The sequence below is a fragment of the Salvelinus namaycush genome, unplaced genomic scaffold, assembly GCF_016432855.1.
Source record: "Salvelinus namaycush isolate Seneca unplaced genomic scaffold, SaNama_1.0 Scaffold113, whole genome shotgun sequence".
NCBI lineage: Eukaryota > Metazoa > Chordata > Actinopteri > Salmoniformes > Salmonidae > Salvelinus > Salvelinus namaycush.
The window spans coordinates 182,579-201,424 of record NW_024057820.1 but is presented as its reverse complement, the minus strand read 5'-3'; the positions used below and the strand labels follow the sequence as shown (position 1 = coordinate 201,424).

The window sequence follows — 18,846 nt, the reverse complement described above, 5'->3', positions numbered from 1 at the left end:
TTAAAATAAGGCTGTAACTTAATAAAATGTGGAAAAAGTCATGGTGTCTGAATACTTTCTGAAGGCACTGTACAAACATCACATTGAATATTCACCTCACTTTTGAAAAGCTCCATGAGAAAGAAAGGATTCCCAGATGATCTTTTAGATGTTCTGTCTTCAGGATGTTCTGGGTTGATGTCTGTTGGAGAGGGGAGGGGCAGTTGAGTGAGCTGGGGCCTTTTATTGCCCTTCCTCTGGGAGCCTGTCAGCTGTGACATGATGAGAGAGAGTGAGAGAGGACCTACCTGTAAGATATATTGTGTTATAAATGTACTTCTATTTGAAGAGGTTTTTGACCATTCAGGAATCTAATCTCAAACACTCATGAAAACATGAAAAAAATATTGTCCACACGAAAGATAGAATTTGGTAATAAAAAAGATTTTTGACAAGTTATATGCATGAAAATAAATATGTTTAAAAAATGTGACATTTTGGAGAGGTTTTTGCAGACTATATGGGAGGCCTAAGCCTTGTTATGGATACATGTCTATAAACATAGACTGGTATTAGATATCAGCTCCATTTTTATTGAACATGTTGACAAGATGTTGGGGAATCACTGGAGGGGAATATTGACCAACTGAGCATCTCAGTGTACAGCTCAATAAACACAATAGGCATTTTGTTTCATTTCAGTCTTCTGTTATGTATTTAAAGTGTCATATTGGGATGCAAACTCAAATATGAATACATTTAAACTATATCTGACATGGTACTGGTGTCTTCTTTTTTAAAGCCCATAACCATGTGTGTGAAGTGTAAACAACAAAGGGCACCCCCCCATAAAAAGATCCCGCAACAGAAAGCTGCACAATATGTTGAGTAAAGTATTTTGCTTACCATGACTATATCAAACCCTACTCCATGTGTTGCCACTATCATGTATCCTACCATGACTATATCAACCCTACTCCATGTGTTGCCACTATCATGTATCCTACCATGACAATATCAAACCCTACTTCATGTGTTTCCACTATCATGTATCCTACCATGACTATATCAAACCCTACTCCATGTGTTGCCACTATCATGTATCCTACCATGACTATATCAAACCCTACTCCATGTGTTGCCACTATCATGTATCCTACCATTACTATATCCAACCCAACTCCATGTGTTGCCACTATCATGTATCCTACCACGACTATATCCAACCCAGCTCCATGTGTTGCCACTATCATGTATCCTACCATGACTATATCAAACCCTACTCCATGTGTTGCCACTATCATGTATCCTACCATGACTATATCAAACCCAGCTCCATGTGTTGCCACTATCATGTATCCTACCACGACTATATCCAACCCTACTCCATGTGTTGCCACTATCATGTATCCTACCATGACTATATCAAACCCTACTCCATGTGTTGCCACTATCATGTATCCTACCATGACTATATCAACCCTACTTCATGTGTTGCCACTATCATGTATCCTACCATTACTATATCAACCCAACTCCATGTGTTGCCACTATCATGTATCCTACTTGGCTGAAGCTTTGATCCAGTGGAAGAAGTATTGAGGAGCAGGGAGGTTAAAGGTCACTTCAGGATACAGCTGTTACTCTACACTATCCCTAGATAATCCAGTAATAAGAGAACATTTCTACATTATTTAGGGCTCTATAACATCTCTATCTATATATAACATCTCTATCAAATCCTTTTTTTTGTTTTTTACCCTAATTCCATTTTCTCCGTTTAGGTTTTTCCAGGTTTCTGATTTGTCCCTGTTTTTCTGTTTTTTCTCTAAATCACACTGTTAATAGAAAAACATCAACTTTTGATGTTCTAAGTCCACAACAATACTCAAACTACATCAGGAGACCACTTTTGAAATAAAATTCATTTTTGTTTGTAGATACCCTTTAATTCAAGTGGCACCAGCAAGAGCCTTGCTTGGTTGGTGGTGTCTCTGTAGCACACATGTGATTGCAGTGTTTGCTGAACAAATCACAACTGGATTAATGCAAATAATCATGATATCATTCTGCCAGGTAGGCATAGACTACTTTGTAGTTAACATTTAATTGACAAGGTTTTTGGGAAAGCTTTTCCATCAACCAGAAGATGGTTGTCATTAGCATCATCGCTAACAGCTACACATAGTGGTAGACAAATGCACTCAGACAGGGGCATTTCCTGGCTGTTTCCTCTTCAGAAACTTGAGGGAAAATTCAAATCACTTAGGCAAATTTAACGACGATTTGCAGACAGTGAATATAGAATAACTATGAGAAAAAATGAATACAGATTATACCACCACCCAAAAGGGCACTTCAGAGACTGTGAGGGCAAAGGGGCATGTGCTCTACAAAGGTAGAGCCCTATCTGTCCACATCCTATCTGTCCTTAAACAAAGCGGGCACTGCATCATGTGGAAACAGCAACACTCACCTAAATAGCCGATATGCCACTGGGTGAGAGAAGTTAGCATCGTATCATTAGCATTGTCTCTAAAGGAATATTTCACATCAAATATAAGCTACTTAAAGTTCATGAGAGAACACACATTCTGCTCGAACACTTTTTTTATAAAAATATAATTGTGCTTTTGGTCATTAAGCCACATTAAATCAAACTGTATAAAGCTGTATGTTTTCTATTTCAACACCTGCCTCTACACTGTGCCTCAGTACATTGACTCGATACATGGACCCCCTGTATATTAACTCTGTATTGTTTTCAACACCTGCCTCTACACTGTGCCTCAGTACATTGACTCGATACATGGACCCCCTGTATATTAACTCTGTATTGTTTTCAACACCTGCCTCTACACTGCCTCAGTACATTGACTCGATACATGGACCCCCTGTATATTAACTCTGTATTGTTTTCAACACCTGCCTCTACACTGTGCCTCAGTACATTGACTCGATACATGGACCCCCTGTATATTAACTCTGTATTGTTTTCAACACCTGCCTCCACACTGTGCCTCAGTACATTGACTCGATACATGGACCCTCTGTATATTAACTCTGTATTGTTTTCAACACCTGCCTCTACACTGTGCCTCAGTACATTGACTCGATACATGGACCTCTGTATATTAACTCTGTATTGTTTTCAACACCTGCCTCTACACTGTGCCTCAGTACATTGACTCGATACATGGACCTCTGTATATTAACTCTGTATTGTTTTCAACACCTGCCTCTACACTGTGCCTCAGTACATTGATACATGGACCCTCTGTATATTAACTCTGTATTGTTTTCAACACCTGCCTCTACACTGTGACTCAGTACATTGATACATGGACCCCCTGTATATTAGCTCTGTATTGTTTTCAACACCTGCCTCTACACTGTGCCTCAGTACATTGATACATGGACCCCCTGTATATTAGCTCTGTATTGTTTTCAACACCTGCCTCCACACTGTGCCTCAGTACATTGACTCGATACATGGACCCCCTGTATATTAACTCTGTATTGTTTTCAACACCTGCCTCTACACTGTGCCTCAGTACATTGACTCGATACATGGACCCCCTGTATATTAACTCTGTATTGTTTTCAACACCTGCCTCTACACTGTGCCTCAGTACATTGACTCGATACATGGACCTCTGTATATTAACTCTGTATTGTTTTCAACACCTGCCTCCACACTGTGCCTCAGTACATTGACTCGATACATGGACCTCTGTATATTAACTCTGTATTGTTTTCAACACCTGCCTCTACACTGTGCCTCAGTACATTGACTCGATACATGGACCTCTGTATATTAACTCTGTATTGTTTTCAACACCTGCCTCTACACTGTGCCTCAGTACATTGATACATGGACCCTCTGTATATTAGCTCTGTATTGTTTTCAACACCTGCCTCCACACTGTGCCTCAGTACATTGACTCGATACATGGACCCCCTGTATATTAACTCTGTATTGTTTTCAACACCTGCCTCTACACTGTGCCTCAGTACATTGACTCGATACATGGACCTCTGTATATTAACTCTGTATTGTTTTCAACACCTGCCTCTACACTGTGCCTCAGTACATTGACTCGATACATGTACCCCCTGTATATTAACTCTGTATTGTTTTCAACACCTGCCTCTACACTGTGCCTCAGTACATTGACTCGATACATGGACCCCCTGTATATTAACTCTGTATTGTTTTCAACACCTGCCTCTACACTGTGACTCAGTACATTGATACATGGACCCCCTGTATATTAACTCTGTATTGTTTTCAACACCTGCCTCTACACTGTGCCTCAGTACATTGATACATGGACCCTCTGTATATTAACTCTGTATTGTTTTCAACACCTGCCTCTACACTGTGACTCAGTACATCGATACATGGACCCCCTGTATATTAACTCTGTATTGTTTTCAACACCTGCCTCTACACTGTGCCTCAGTACATTGACTCTGTACATGGACCCTCTGTATATTAACTCTGTATTGTTTTCAACACCTGCCTCTACACTGTGCCTCAGTACATTGACTCGATACATGGACCCCCTGTATATTAACTCTGTATTGTTTTCAACACCTGCCTCTACACTGCCTCAGTACATTGACTCGATACATGGACCCCCTGTATATTAACTCTGTATTGTTTTCAACACCTGCCTCTACACTGTGCCTCAGTACATTGACTCGATACATGGACCCCCTGTATATTAACTCTGTATTGTTTTCAACACCTGCCTCTACACTGTGCCTCAGTACATTGACTCGATACATGGACCCCCTGTATATTAACTCTGTATTGTTTTCAACACCTGCCTCTACACTGTGCCTCAGTACATTGACTCGATACATGGACCCCCTGTATATTAACTCTGTATTGTTTTCAACACCTGCCTCTACACTGTGCCTCAGTACATTGACTCGATACATGGACCCCCTGTATATTAACTCTGTATTGGTTTTTTTATTGTGTTACTTTTTTTTCCTTTAGTTTATTCAGGAAATATTTTCTTGACTCATTTTTCTTAAAACTGTGTTTTTGGTTAAGGGCTTGTCAGGGAGCATTTCACAATAAGGTCTACACTTGTTGTATTCAGAATTTCACGTTAAGGTCTACACTTGTTGTATTCAGAATTTCACGTTAAGGTCTACACTTGTTGTATTCAGAATTTCACGGTAAGGTCTACACTTGTTGTATTCAGAATTTCACGTTAAGGTCTACACTTGTTGTATTCAGAATTTCACAGGAAGGTCTACGCTTGTTGTATTAATGTGACAAATAACATTTGATTTGAACTACATATGGAGTATGTCAGTTTCAATATTACGTCTTTTGATTAAATTATATTTTTCAAACTCAGGCTGTGTGTGTGTGTGTGTGTGTGTTTATCTCCGCCATTCCTTGATCATTCCTTGTGGTCCTGTAGCTCAGTTGGTAAAGTATAGTGCTTGTAAAACCAGGGTAGTGGGTTTGATTCCTGGGACCACACATATGTAAAGTGTTTGCACACATGACTGCAAATATGTACACAGATTACACCAAACATTTGGAACACCTTCCTAATATGGAGTTTGACCCTCCCCTTTCTCCCTCAGAACAGCTTCAATTCGTTGGGGCATGGACTCTACAAGGTGTCGAAAGCTTTCCACAGGGATGCTGGCCCATGTTGACTCTAATTCCTCCCACAATTGTGTCAAGTTGGCTGGATGTCCTTTGGGTGCAGTGGAGGCTCCTCAGAGGAGGAAGGGGAGGACCCTCCTCCTCAGTGATTTTCATAAAAATAAAAATGGTAAACATATAAAAAGTGATCATTTTTTAGATAAAACTATACTAAAGATAATCACGTCACCAAATAATAATTTAAATTTGAGTATCATGTAGTGGTCTAAACCTATCGCTGTTATATTGAACTGGGTGAATGGAATATGAATGACAGTCATCCAATATGGTGTAGTAAAAATAAGGCCATGCTCATGAAAAACAAAATGGTCCTCCCTCATCTTAAACGGCACTGTTAGGGTGGTGGACCATTCTTGGTACACCTGGGAAACTGTTGAGCTGAAAAACCCAGCAGCGTTGCAGTTCTTGACACAAACCGGGGCGCCTGGCACCTACTACCATACCCTGTTCAAAGTAACTTAAATATTTTGTCTTCCCAATTCACCCTCTGAATGGCACACATACACAATCCATGCCTCAATTGTCTCGCGGCTTAAAAATCCTTATTTAACCTGTCTCTCCCCCTTCATCTACACTGATTGAATTGGATTTAACTAATGACATCAATAAGGGATCATAGCATTCACCTGGATTCACCTAGTCAGTCTAAGTCATGGAAGGAGCAGGTGTTCTTAATGTTTTTTATACTCAGTGTATAGCACTACAGATAATCAAGTGCTATTTGCATGTGATGCATTTTCTCTGTTGTTTACATGATGATTTGTATCTTATAGAGCGTGGCTTTAAGGGAATAGTATGGTCACATCTAGATAAAAACGAATGTGATAAATGAACAGAGTATTAACACAAATGTGTATTAAAACACGAAAAACACTGTAATAACACACTACCTATTCATAGATGTATTTATTCATCATCTACATATTCATATTAAGCTTCTACGTCTGTGTACAGGAACGTATTATTTGTGAGACGTAAGAGAAAATATATCAGCTTATTGATAAATTATTATGACGTTCTTTCCAATACAAAAGTGTAGTAACTATTGTTTCCAAACTGCGTTACCCACTCCAGTCAGCAGATGGGGATGTGCGTCTTTCATGTGATGCTTCTTGTGTGACGTATAATTTACTGGACGGGACACGCTTCTTCAGGAACAACAACACGGCTACTCTTTCAACCACCTCGGTAGCTTGCTAGCCAACATAAAACTGAAAGATTGAAGCGTTACACCGTGTTAATGTACATTAGCTAATCTCAGTGTTTTAAACACATTTCTGTTGACTTATCAACTGATGCCCTTTAACCTAATTTGCTTTTTCAATTTGCAAACTTGTTTAAGATTGATACTGAGCCTAGCGTTAGGCTAGTCGCTAATGCTAACTAACTAGCTAACATCCCTGACCATGAGCTCACTAAACTACTCCTCCCCTGCTAAAGAAGAGGGGGTCTGCTGTATGGAGAAAGAAGCTCTGGGACTGAACAATGTCGTGGAAGATGAGGGTGTTACAGTGAAAGAAGAGGAGGCTGTTATAGTGAAAGAAGAGGAGGCTGTTATAGTGAAAGAAGAGGAGGCTGTTACAGTGAAAGAAGAGATAGCATCCTCTTCCTCTCTAAAAGTTTCTATCTCAATAAAGGTGAAGGAGGAAGACGTTTTGGGAGTGAAAGAGGAGGAGACAGAATATCAGATTAACACCAGTGAGTACTGTCTTAAACAGGGGCACAAACTGTTGTTGAACTAATGTGTGGTTTTAAAGGGGCATTCTACTGAAGTTCTACACTTGAATATGTTGTTCTGTACTGTAGGAATTGTTTCAGGGGCCATCTGCTGTTGGTACATATATTTTTGGGACTTTTAAATGAGATTAATCGAATTCTCCATGTGGTCGACATTAAAGTGCACCTCATCTAATATAGCAGGCTTTTCAAATTCAATATTGTTGCATATTTTGTACATTAAATATCAAAGGGACACAAAAGGCACCCATTTCGTGAAACTACCCTTTCACATTTGCAACACAAACATTATTTTATAAAATCATGATGAAGTGGCCATTTTAGGCCCTTTTTAGACATATTCATGCCTCTTGTAAGACCCTATGATTGCAATAGAAGATCATAAGTTTACAATCGGTTTGATGTTCTCGTTAACACAGGAGAGAGACATGACTATCGTGGATCCTCTGGGGAGCATCAACAACATCCTGATGCTGACGAGGCAGAGAAGAGTCTCTCCAGATCAGAACACCAGATGGTACAGCTTGGTCTGGTCTAGCATACAGCTTGCTCTATCAGGGTCTGGGCTGGGTTTCTGTAAAGCACTTCATGTCAACAGTGACATCAGCATCCATAATGATATGTGTCTGTGTCCCCTCTTTATGGTTACCAGGACAACGCTAGCCCTTCCTCCCTCCTGGAGTCCCCGTTTCGTGCCTCTCCCGGTAGCACCTTACTGCTGGGTATGAAGAGGTTGTCTGTGCTGCTGGTGGACTGCAGGAAAACAACAGGGCTGAGTGGAACTGTGAGAGGAGGAGAAGAGAAGAAAGGATCAGATATGACACATAAAAGTAAGTGCTGTAGTTTAGTTTGAACAAATACAATAGATCTGCCCACTGGTATCTGTTACCAGGACAACCAGCAGAGTTCTGTTAGTTGACAGGAAGATAGACTGGTGGATATGGATGTTATGAATATCATAACACTGAAAAAGGATTCTGCCAATGAAAAGAGAGAAACCAATAGACCATATAAAACCTTGATGAAAGTTAGATTTAGAGAGAAAGTTTCAAGATGATCTGATGTAAGGTGCATGTTTTCCAGAAACTTTCCCTAAATACATTATGGATGTTACATTGCCTGTCCCAGTCAATCCCCTATCTTTACAAGACTCTAGAAGAGGCAGACAAAACTCCATACACTTCAATGTGGTCTGTATTGCTTCATTAACATCTGATCTACAGAACGTGTTAAACATGCAAATGTACAGTTGTAGTCGGAAGTTTACATACACCTTAGCCAAATACATTTAAACTCAGTTTTTCACATTTCCTGACATTTAATCCCAGTAAATATTTAATCCCTGTCTTAGGTTAGTTAGGATCACCACTTTATTTTAAGAATTTGAAATGTCAGAATAATAGTAGAGATTTATTTCAGCTTTTATTTCTTTCATCACATTCCCAGTGGGTCAGAAGTTTACATACACTCAATTTGTATTTGGTAGCATTGCCTTTAAATTGTTTAACCTTTGTCAAACGTTTCGGGTAGCAATTGTTTAACCTTTGTCAAACGTTTCGGGTAGCCCCTTCCACAAGCTTCCCACAATAAGTTGGGTGAATTTTGGCCCATTCCTGCTGACAGAGCTGGTGTAACTGAGTCAAGTTTGTAGGCCTCCTTGCTCACACATGCTTTTTCAGTTCTGCCTACACATTTTCTATAGGATTGAGGTCAGGGCTTTGTGATGGCCACTCCAATACCTTGACTTTGTTGTCCTTAAGCCATTTTGACACAACTTTGGAAGTATGCTTGGGGTCATTGTCCATTTGGAAGACCCATTTGCGACCAAGCTTTAACTTCCTGACTGATGTCTTGAGATGTTGCTTCAATATATCCACATAATTTTCCTCCCTCATGATGCCATCTATTATGTGAAGTGCACCAGTCCCTCCTGCAGCAAAGCACCCCCACAGCATGATGCTACCACCCCCATGCTTCAGGGTTGGGATAGTGTTCTTCGGCTTGCAGGCATCCCCCTTTTTCCTCCAAACATAACGATGGTCATTGTGGCCAAACAGTTCTATTTTTGTTTCATCAGACCAGAGGACATTTCTCCAAAAAGTACGATTTTTGTCCCCATGTGCAGTTGCAAACCGGAGTCTGGATTTTTTATGGCGGTTTTGGAGCAGTGGTTTCTTCCTTGCTCAGCGGCCTTTCAGGTTATGTCGATATAGGACTTGTTTTACTGTGGATATAGATACTTTTGTACCTGTTTCCTCCCGCATCTTCACACGGTCCTTTGCTGTTCTGGGATTGATTTGCACTTTTCGCACCAAAGTACATTCATCTCTAGGAGACAGAACGCATCTCCTTCCTGAGCGGTATGACGGCAGCGTGGTCCCATGGTGTTTATACTTGCGTACTATTGTTTGTACAGATGAATGTGGTACCTTCGCGCGTTTGGAAGTTGAACCAGAGTTGTGGAGGTCTAAAAAAAAAAATCTGATGTCTTGGCTGATTTCTTTAGATTTTCCCATGATGTCAAGCAAAGAGGCACTGAGTTTGAAGGTAGGCCTTTGAAATACATCCACGGGTACAACTCCAATTGACTCAAATTATGTCAATTAGCCTATCAGAAGCTTCTAAAGCCATAACATAATCATTTTCTGGAATTTTTCAAGCTGTTTAAAGGCACAGTCAACTTAGTGTATGTAAACTCCTGACCCACTGGAGTTGTGATACAGTGAATTATAAGTGAAATAAGACATTTGTGGAGTGGTTGAAAAACGAGTTTTAATGACTCCAACACCAGTGTATGTAAACTTCAGACATCAACTGTATGTATATATTTTTAAACAAGCTTTGTAAGCCTTTTCTAAAAGCTGTGAAATTAATTAAATGAAGAAAAACATTTGTGAGACTTGTGCTCCGTCGACAACATTAATTACATTTTCTACTTTAACTGGTCAAATAAACTCCAACATATAGACTTTAAAGAACATTGTTTCATTTGGAAATGACTCACTTTTTTTGTTAATGTAACTGAAATCAGTGTGCTGCTTACAGTTTAGCTTCCTCCTCTGTCCCCATACTTGGCTCAAACTAGTGATCCTCTGCTTCTCAACACATGTGACCGCTCTACTTGACAATGAACCGATTGAGCTATACAAAAGGTACCAGTTGGATAGCTCCATCTGTGACGTTTCAAGCTAGCTGTGGAGTGAGTTTACGGCACGTTCTCACCTCCGTTACACATGTTCAGGTTGACTTTCCCACGGAATCGACCACATACACTACCAGTCAAAAGTCAGGACACAACTACTCATTCAAGGGTTTTTCTTTATTTTTACTATTTTCTACATTGTAGAATACTAGTGAAGACATCAAAACTATGAAATAACACTTATGGAATCATATAGTAACCAAAAAAGTGTAAAACAATATGCCACACCTGTCAGGTAAATGGATTATCTTTGCAAAGGAGACATTTTAACTAACAGGGATATAAACAAATTTGTGCACCAAATTTGAGAGAAATAAGCTTTTGTGCGTATGGAAAAAATCTGCGATATTTCAGCTCATGAAACATGGGACCAACACTTTACATATTTATATTTTTTGGAACATCTACCCCAAATATTTCATTATTTTTTACTTTACCCAAAATATCATGACATTAACCTCTCTAGGGTACGTGAGACGTTAGCGTCCCACCTCTGAAAGTGCAGGGCGCCAAATTCAAAACAACAGATATCCCATAATTAAAATTCCTCAAACATACATGTATTTTAGACCATTTTAAAGATACACTTGTTATAAATCCAGCCACAGTGTCCGATTTCAAAAAGGCTTTACGACGAAAGCAAACCAAACGATTGTTAGGTGAGTGCCTATTCACAGAATAACATAGCCATTTTTCCAGCCAAAGAGAGGATTCACAAAAAGCAGAAATATAGATCAGACGAATCACTAACCTTTGATGATCTTCATCAGATGACACTCATAGGACTTCATGTTACACAATACATGCATGTTTTGTTCGGTAAAGTTCATATTTATATCCAAAAATCTTAGTTTACATTGGCGCCTTACGTTCAGAAGTCACAAAACATCCTTTGATTTTGCAGAGAGCCACGTCAATTTACAGGAATAGTCATAATAAACATTGCTAAAAGATACAACTGTTATGCATGGGATTTTAGATGCACTTCTCCTTAATGCAACCGCTGTGTCAGATTTCAAAAAAGCTTTACGAAAAAAGCAAACCATGCAATAATCTGAGTCGGCGCTCAGAACCCAATCAAGACACAAATATAGCTTCCATATTATGCAGTCAACAGAAGTCAGAAGTAACAATATAAACATTCACTTACCTTTTGGTGATCTTCATCAGAATGCACTCCCAGGAATCCCAGTTCCACAATAAATGTTCGTTTTGTTCGATAATGTCCATTTATGTCCAAATTCCTCCTTGTTGTTCTAGCGTTCAGTACACTTTCCAAACTCACGACGCGCGGGCTGGTCCAGCGGAAAGTCCGGATGAAAAGTTAAAAGAGTTATATTATAGTCCGTAAAAACATGAGAAACGAGTATTGAATCAATCTTTAGGATGTTTTTAACATAATTCTTCAATAACGTTCCAACCGGAGTATTCCTGTGTCTTCAGAATTGCGATGGAACACAGCTCGCTCTCACGTGAACGCGCATGGTCAGAGCATGGTCACTTCATGGCAGACCTGACTCATTCCTCTCTCCGTCGGCTCCACTAAACAGTAGAGGCATCAGACAAGGTTCTAACGACTGTTGACATCTAGTGGAAGCCTTAGGAAGTACAACATTACCAATATCCCACTGTATCTTCAATAGGAGCTGAGTTGAAAATCGACCAACCTCAGATTTACCACTTCCTGGTTGGATTTTTTCTCCGGTTTTTGCCTGCCTGATGAGTTCTGTTATACTCACAGACCTCATTCAAACAGTTTTAGAAACTTCAGAGTGATTTCTATACAAATCGACTAATAATATGCTTATTCTAGCTTTTATGGCTTTGTAGCAGGCCGTTTACTCTGGGCATGCTTTTCATCCGGATGTGAAAATACTGCCCCCTACCTCAAAGAAGTTAATGATAGTCAAAATGTGTGAGCGTCTAAATAAAGAAATGCCATTGCGTCGACCCTATCAACGATGGGGAGAAGTTACTGAGGTGCTCTGTCTCCAATGTAAACAAACTAACTTTTAGTCATCCACACAAAATTACTTTTTTAAACTTATTTTATGTTTAAGGAAGTGTGTAGGTCGCATTCTGTATCATACAGCTATGAAGGTTCTATATTTACAACCACCTGCTTGATAGGAATCCAGCGACGTCTGTGTCTCGAGTGTCATAGAACTGACTAGTGTTTTGTGTTCTGACTTATAAAACAGAAATAAAAATAAGTAATGTAAACATATCAGTAATTACCAGGATGCTCTACAACATTTGTTTTAAAATCACACAAAAAAATGTACATTATGAAATGTTTGAAAGCTGGCCTCAGGTTATTGAGGGATCTGATTTGGTTTAAACCTCATAGCAAGGCAGTTTTATCATGTGGAGATTTCATTCTGCTCTGTCTTAAAATAAACACCGTCTTTGGCAGGAGGAAAACCAAACTTGGACGAACCAAAGACGTCCAAACCAGCAAGTCGACTCCTCCGCTCCCAGATTGGAACGAGTTTTACCAAGTTAGGAAGCCTGAAAATACATGAGGGAATACACACAGGGCAGAAGCCTTTCCATTGCTCCCAGTGTGGGAAGAGTTTTAAGCGGTTAGACACCCTCAAAACTCATGAGCGTATACACACAAGGGAGAAGCCTTTCCATTGCTCCCAGTGTGGGATGAGTTTTAAGCGGTTAGACACCCTCAAAGCTCATGAGCGTATACACACAGGGGAGAAGCCTTACAAATGCTCAGAATGTGGGAAGAAGTATAACTCATTTCACTCACTTAAAAGTCATGGGAGGATTCACACAGGGGAGAAGCCTTACCTCTGCTCCCAGTGTGGCAAGTGTTTTAACTGGTTAGGGGCCCTGAAACAACATGAGAGAATACACACAGGGGAGAAGCCTTACCACTGCTCCCAATGTGGAAAGAGTTTTGGTAACTTTGGAAACATGAAAGCTCATGAGCAAATACACACAGGGGAGAAGCCTTACCACTGCTCCCAGTGTGGCAAGAGTTTTACCCTGTCAGGGGCCCTGAAACGACACGAGAGAATACACACAGGAGAGAAGCCTTACCACTGCCCCGAATGTGGAAAGAGCTTTAGTCACTTTAGAAACATGAAAGCTCACAAGAGAATACACACAGGGGAGAAGCCTTACCACTGCTCCCAGTGTGGCACGTGTTTTAACCGGTTATGGGGCCTGAAAAGACATGAGAGAATACACACAGGGGAGAAGCCTTACCACTGCTCCCAATGTGGCAGGTGTTTTAGCCTGTTAGGGGCCCTGAAACGACATGAGAGAATACACCCAGGAGAGAAGCCATGAGACTGCACACAGGAGAGAATCCTTACAAATGCTCAGACTGTGGGAAGACATATTACTCATCAGTCACGAATAATTACTTCTGGTGTGAATATTGATATTTTACATCAAATTGACTTAAAATTCATCGGAGAACATACACAGTGCTCCAATTGTCTTATATTGTTGACTGAGAATGTGTTTAACTGTCTTTACCATATGAAAATGGTACAAAGTATACTCAAACATATATTTTTATGTTATTATTAGAAAACATGAAGTGAATATAGAGTAAATCAGATTCCATGTGTTTAAATGGTCCTTTTTTAAACTCTGTGTTTGTGTTTATCTGGGTGTCTTTCCTCCAGCACTACAGATAATCAAGTGATATTTGGATGTGATGCATTTGTTCCATTGTTTACATTTGCAATGTTGGCCCACTGATGATTTAATGAAATGAAAATGTTCACAGACTCTGTAATGCAAAATGTTAATTGTATGTGTCCACATATCTGAGTATGTGACTTGTGGCGGATGAATCAGAATTAGTTGGGTAACATAGATAATTAAGATGTCTTATCTGCATAATATGCTGATGTGATATACTTGTTATTAGAATGTATCCCTTCGGACTCTGGTGTTGGCAGTTGCACTTCTTCCCTCAGCTGGGGCTCAGTCACCTGGGGCCCAGAGAGGGGAGAGGTCAGGCTTGTCTTTTACATATCCCTGGTGCTATGCAGACTATCAGGAAGGGAAGAGGACAGGAGGGAACATTGTCTTCATATGTGAATGTATCTGTTAAACTATGTAAAGGGATGGTGTGATTAATGGGGAACCAATTACTGGTTTCCACAATGTCTGTGTGCAAGTCACTCCCTCCTTTGGCATTGGGGGGAGGTGTATGGCAGTGTCTGGAACCATTGTATGTCCTCTCTGATGTTGCACTTATCCTGGGATAGTGTATGACCTAGAGGCTCACTCCCCTCAGTGAGCTTGTCCAGGAGTGGGGTCAAGAAGGGGTTTTACTTGAGATGGGAGTATCTAGAGTTGACAATTGAGTTATGCCATTGGATGAGTTGGTGTTTTTGTGCTATGAAGTACCAGGAAAGAGATTAGAACCTCGTCTTAGGGACCAAACTGAATGATAAATTATAGCGAACGCTATCTGGCTACAGGATACTCCTTTCTCATTATAAAGTCTCACTTTGTAAACGGTTCCTAATATCTGTGGTTTATGTCGACTAGGGGGTGGATCTTTGCTATAAAAGATCTCAGTAGCCATTGTGTTGCCACTCTCAACGGTTCATTAGAAATAGTGAATTGTTGAAAGTCATTGCAAAGATCTTATTATTAAAGATGTAGTTTAAGTATAACTCTGATTGGTGTGTGAACTTTGTCTCTCCTCATTTGGTAATACAGAAATTAACCACCACAGACTAACCTTGTGAAACTGACCTATTATAATCTCCTGTTCCTGGGAGTATCATCCTGCGTTGCAAACCAGCTGCACCTGCGTCCTTGTATGAATAAAGTCCCTCCCAGGAACAGGAAACTATAAAGATATGTGCTCATCACCCAATGCTTCAGGAATTCAGACTGTCTACACTGCGCTGTGTAACTGTTATTCTCTCTGAGCTCAGAAATAAAGAATCTTGGTTTGACTTGGACACCAGCAGATCCTTATTTTATAATATCCACCTCAACTCTCCCACGGATTGCTGTTTATCATTGTCTCAATGACGAGTTCTTTGTTTTCTTTTGCTGGGGTCATTTACAAACCTCCCACTGGTTGAATAAACTTTGTTTCCACGTCATTTCAACAAAACAAATCCATGTGATGATGTTTGATTAATGTGGAAAACTGATTGGATTTTGAAAAAGCCATGAACATCAGGTATTTTAAATTTTTCACGAACTGGCAACCTAAATCCAATGGCAGGTGACATTTTGTGTTGATTTCATGTTGAATTCACTTTAGTTGACGAATCAAAGAAATGTAAATAGAAACTAGATGTTGAACTGACGTCTGTGCCCAGTGGGCTGGTTTGAATACGTGGCAGGTGTTGGATCAATATCCACTTTCGTTGCTAAATCCATGCAATTTGCGCCAGATTTCCATGTGAATATTCTCAAATCTGCAGAAAACGGTATACACATTTTCCCATCAGAAATGTTTGCATCAAACAGACTTATTGCGGATAAAAGGCTTTGCGTTATGACGTAGTGCACAAGAAGAAAAACGTTTGCTGTTAAATTCCCATGTACCGAATGAAAAATACAAGTTAAATTGGTTTCCATCACATTTTCAACTCCCCTGATGGTTTTAAAACTTGTGTAAAATAGAAAACGTGCTCTTGTCCCGTGCACTGTAGTCAGCAGCTCACATATACAGTGCTGGTAGGCTACCTACATGATGAGATTATTATGGATGAGAGAGATATTATTTTATTTGTCAAATGGCAGCCAAGCATCAATCATCATGTCACCAGAATAAGACCCTCAAAATGTATTGGAAAGGAGCATCAAGCTCATCACATGCAGTTTCACCACCCTGTGAAGTTCATAACTTATTTTGTCTGTAGCCTAATAAACTGCATGGTTTCCCAAGTCGTAGAAGGAGGACCACACAACATATCATCACGTGACTCCAAGTTAAAACAGATGTGATGCTTAGTATATAAATATTTGTGGATAAATGAGTTTCCACCGCCATTTCTTGGTCATACATTTTTACTGACACAAAAAGACCCCACCATGTCAAACAAACTAACAAATTGTCTATCTGCATTAATAAAAGTGTACAGGTATATCCTGTTTCCGTCAGCCCGGTCATTACTTTTGAAATGGTTGGATCAATGTCCACCTTCATGATATGGATGAAGCCTGATTTGGAAAGTCTGAGTAGTTCTATCTGATGTCATAATACACTCTGATAGTGATCCATTTGCTCCATTGTTTCCATGTCAGTTGGTTTCCCACTCTGATGATTTATATCTGACAGAGGGGCTTTAAAGGAATAGTATGGTGACATCTTAATGTGGCTTGAAATAAATAGTATGGTCACATTTACAGGTTGTGGCTCAGTATTCTTAGTATGATGTGAAAAAAGAACAATCAACTATTTATTGATAATGTATATTCCTATTCAGCTTCTACATCTGCATAGAGGCAAACAGTATCTTAAAGTTGATTAAATATATATATATAAATTGTACACTTCTATTTTCACAATTTGAATTATTATTCATCAAAAACTATACCAACAATACACTGCAGCTTTGACGTCAAGAAGAGATTGGGCTGATGGGTGTTGGTGCTACTATACAGGTAAGGCTGTCCAATATGAATGTTCAATACACACAATAGGTTGATCAGTAGCCAGTTAGCTAGCTGCTACAGTCCAATATGAATGTTCAATACACACAATAGGTTGATCGGTAGCCAGATAGCTAGCTGCTTCAGTCCAATATGAATGTTCAATACACACAATAGGTTGATCGGTAGCCAGATAGCTAGCTGCTTCAGTCCAATATGAATGTTCAATACACACAATAGGTTGATCAGTAGCCAGTTAGCTAGCTGCTACAGTCCAATATGAATGTTCAATACACACAATAGGTTGACTGTTGACCAATATGAATGTTCATAATGAGGGAAAAATAAAGGTGGGCTCTCCTGTCAACATGGGGCTCCTGCTGCAGGTAGTCTAGCGGTTACTAGTGTTGGGCCAGTAACCGAAAGATCTCTGGTTTGAATCCCAAAGACAACTAGGTGAAAAATCTGTCAATTTGCCCTTGAGGACACCAGCAGCAGGATCCACATGTTTCTCCCATTCTTCTCTGCAGATCCTCTCAAACTCTGTCAGGTTGGATGGGGAGTGTCACTACAAAGCTATTTTCAGGTCTCTCCAGAGATGTTAAATCGGGTTCAAATCCGGGCTCTGGCTGGGCCCCTCAAGGACATTCAGAGATATCTCCCAAAGCCACTCCTGCATTGTCTTGGCTTTGTGCGTAGGGTCGTTGTCCTATTGGAAGGTTAACCTTTGCCCCAGTCTGAGGTCCTGAGTGCTCTGGAGCAAGTTTTCTAAAATTATCTCTCTGTATTTTGCTCCGTTCATCTTTCCCTCGATCCTGACGAGTCTCCCAGTCCCTGCCGCTGAAAAACATCCCCACAGCATGATGCTGCCAAACCCATGCTTCACCGTAGGAATGGTGCCAGGTTTCCTCCCTTGGCATTCATCAGACCAGAGAATTTTGTTACTCATGTTCTGATAGTCCTTTAGGTGCCTTTTGGCAAACTCCAAGCTGGCTTTCATGTGCCTTTTACTGAGGAGTGGCTTCCGTCTGGCAACTCTACCATAACGTCCTGCTTGGTGGAGTGATGCAGAGATGGTTGTCCTTCTGGAAGGTTCTCCCATCTCCAGAGAGGAGCTCTGTCAGAGTGACCATTGGGTTCTTGGTCACCTCCCTGACCAAGGCCCTTCTCCCCCGATTGTTCAGTTTGGCCGGGCAGCCAGCAGTAGGAAGGGTTTTGGTGGTTTCAAACTTCTTCCTTTTAAGACGATGGGGACCTTCAATGCTGCAGAAATGTTTTGGTACACTTCCCCAGATCTGTGCCGTGACACAATCCTGTCTCGAAAGGAGTATATCACATCAAATACAGGCTACTTAAAGTTCATGAGAGAACACACATATGCTCGTACTCTTGTCTCATTTTTACAAAAATAGAATTGTGCTTTTGGTCATGCAATATTTTCTTTATATATATATACACTGATCATACCAAACATTTGGAGCGACATAAACGTCCTAATATGGACTAGGAACCTCTTCCTTTTCCCTCAGAAGAGCCTCAATGAACTCTTCAAAGTGTCCAAAGCCTTCCACAGGGATGCTGACTCCATGTTGACTCCAATGCTTCCCACAATTGTGTCATGTTGGCT

At 40.2% G+C, this 18,846-nt stretch overlaps 1 pseudogene; it reads left to right on the top strand.

Moving 5' to 3' along the window:
* LOC120035882 overlaps positions 1–18,846 on the top strand; it is a 69,177-nt pseudogene that overhangs the window by 28,066 nt on the left and 22,265 nt on the right.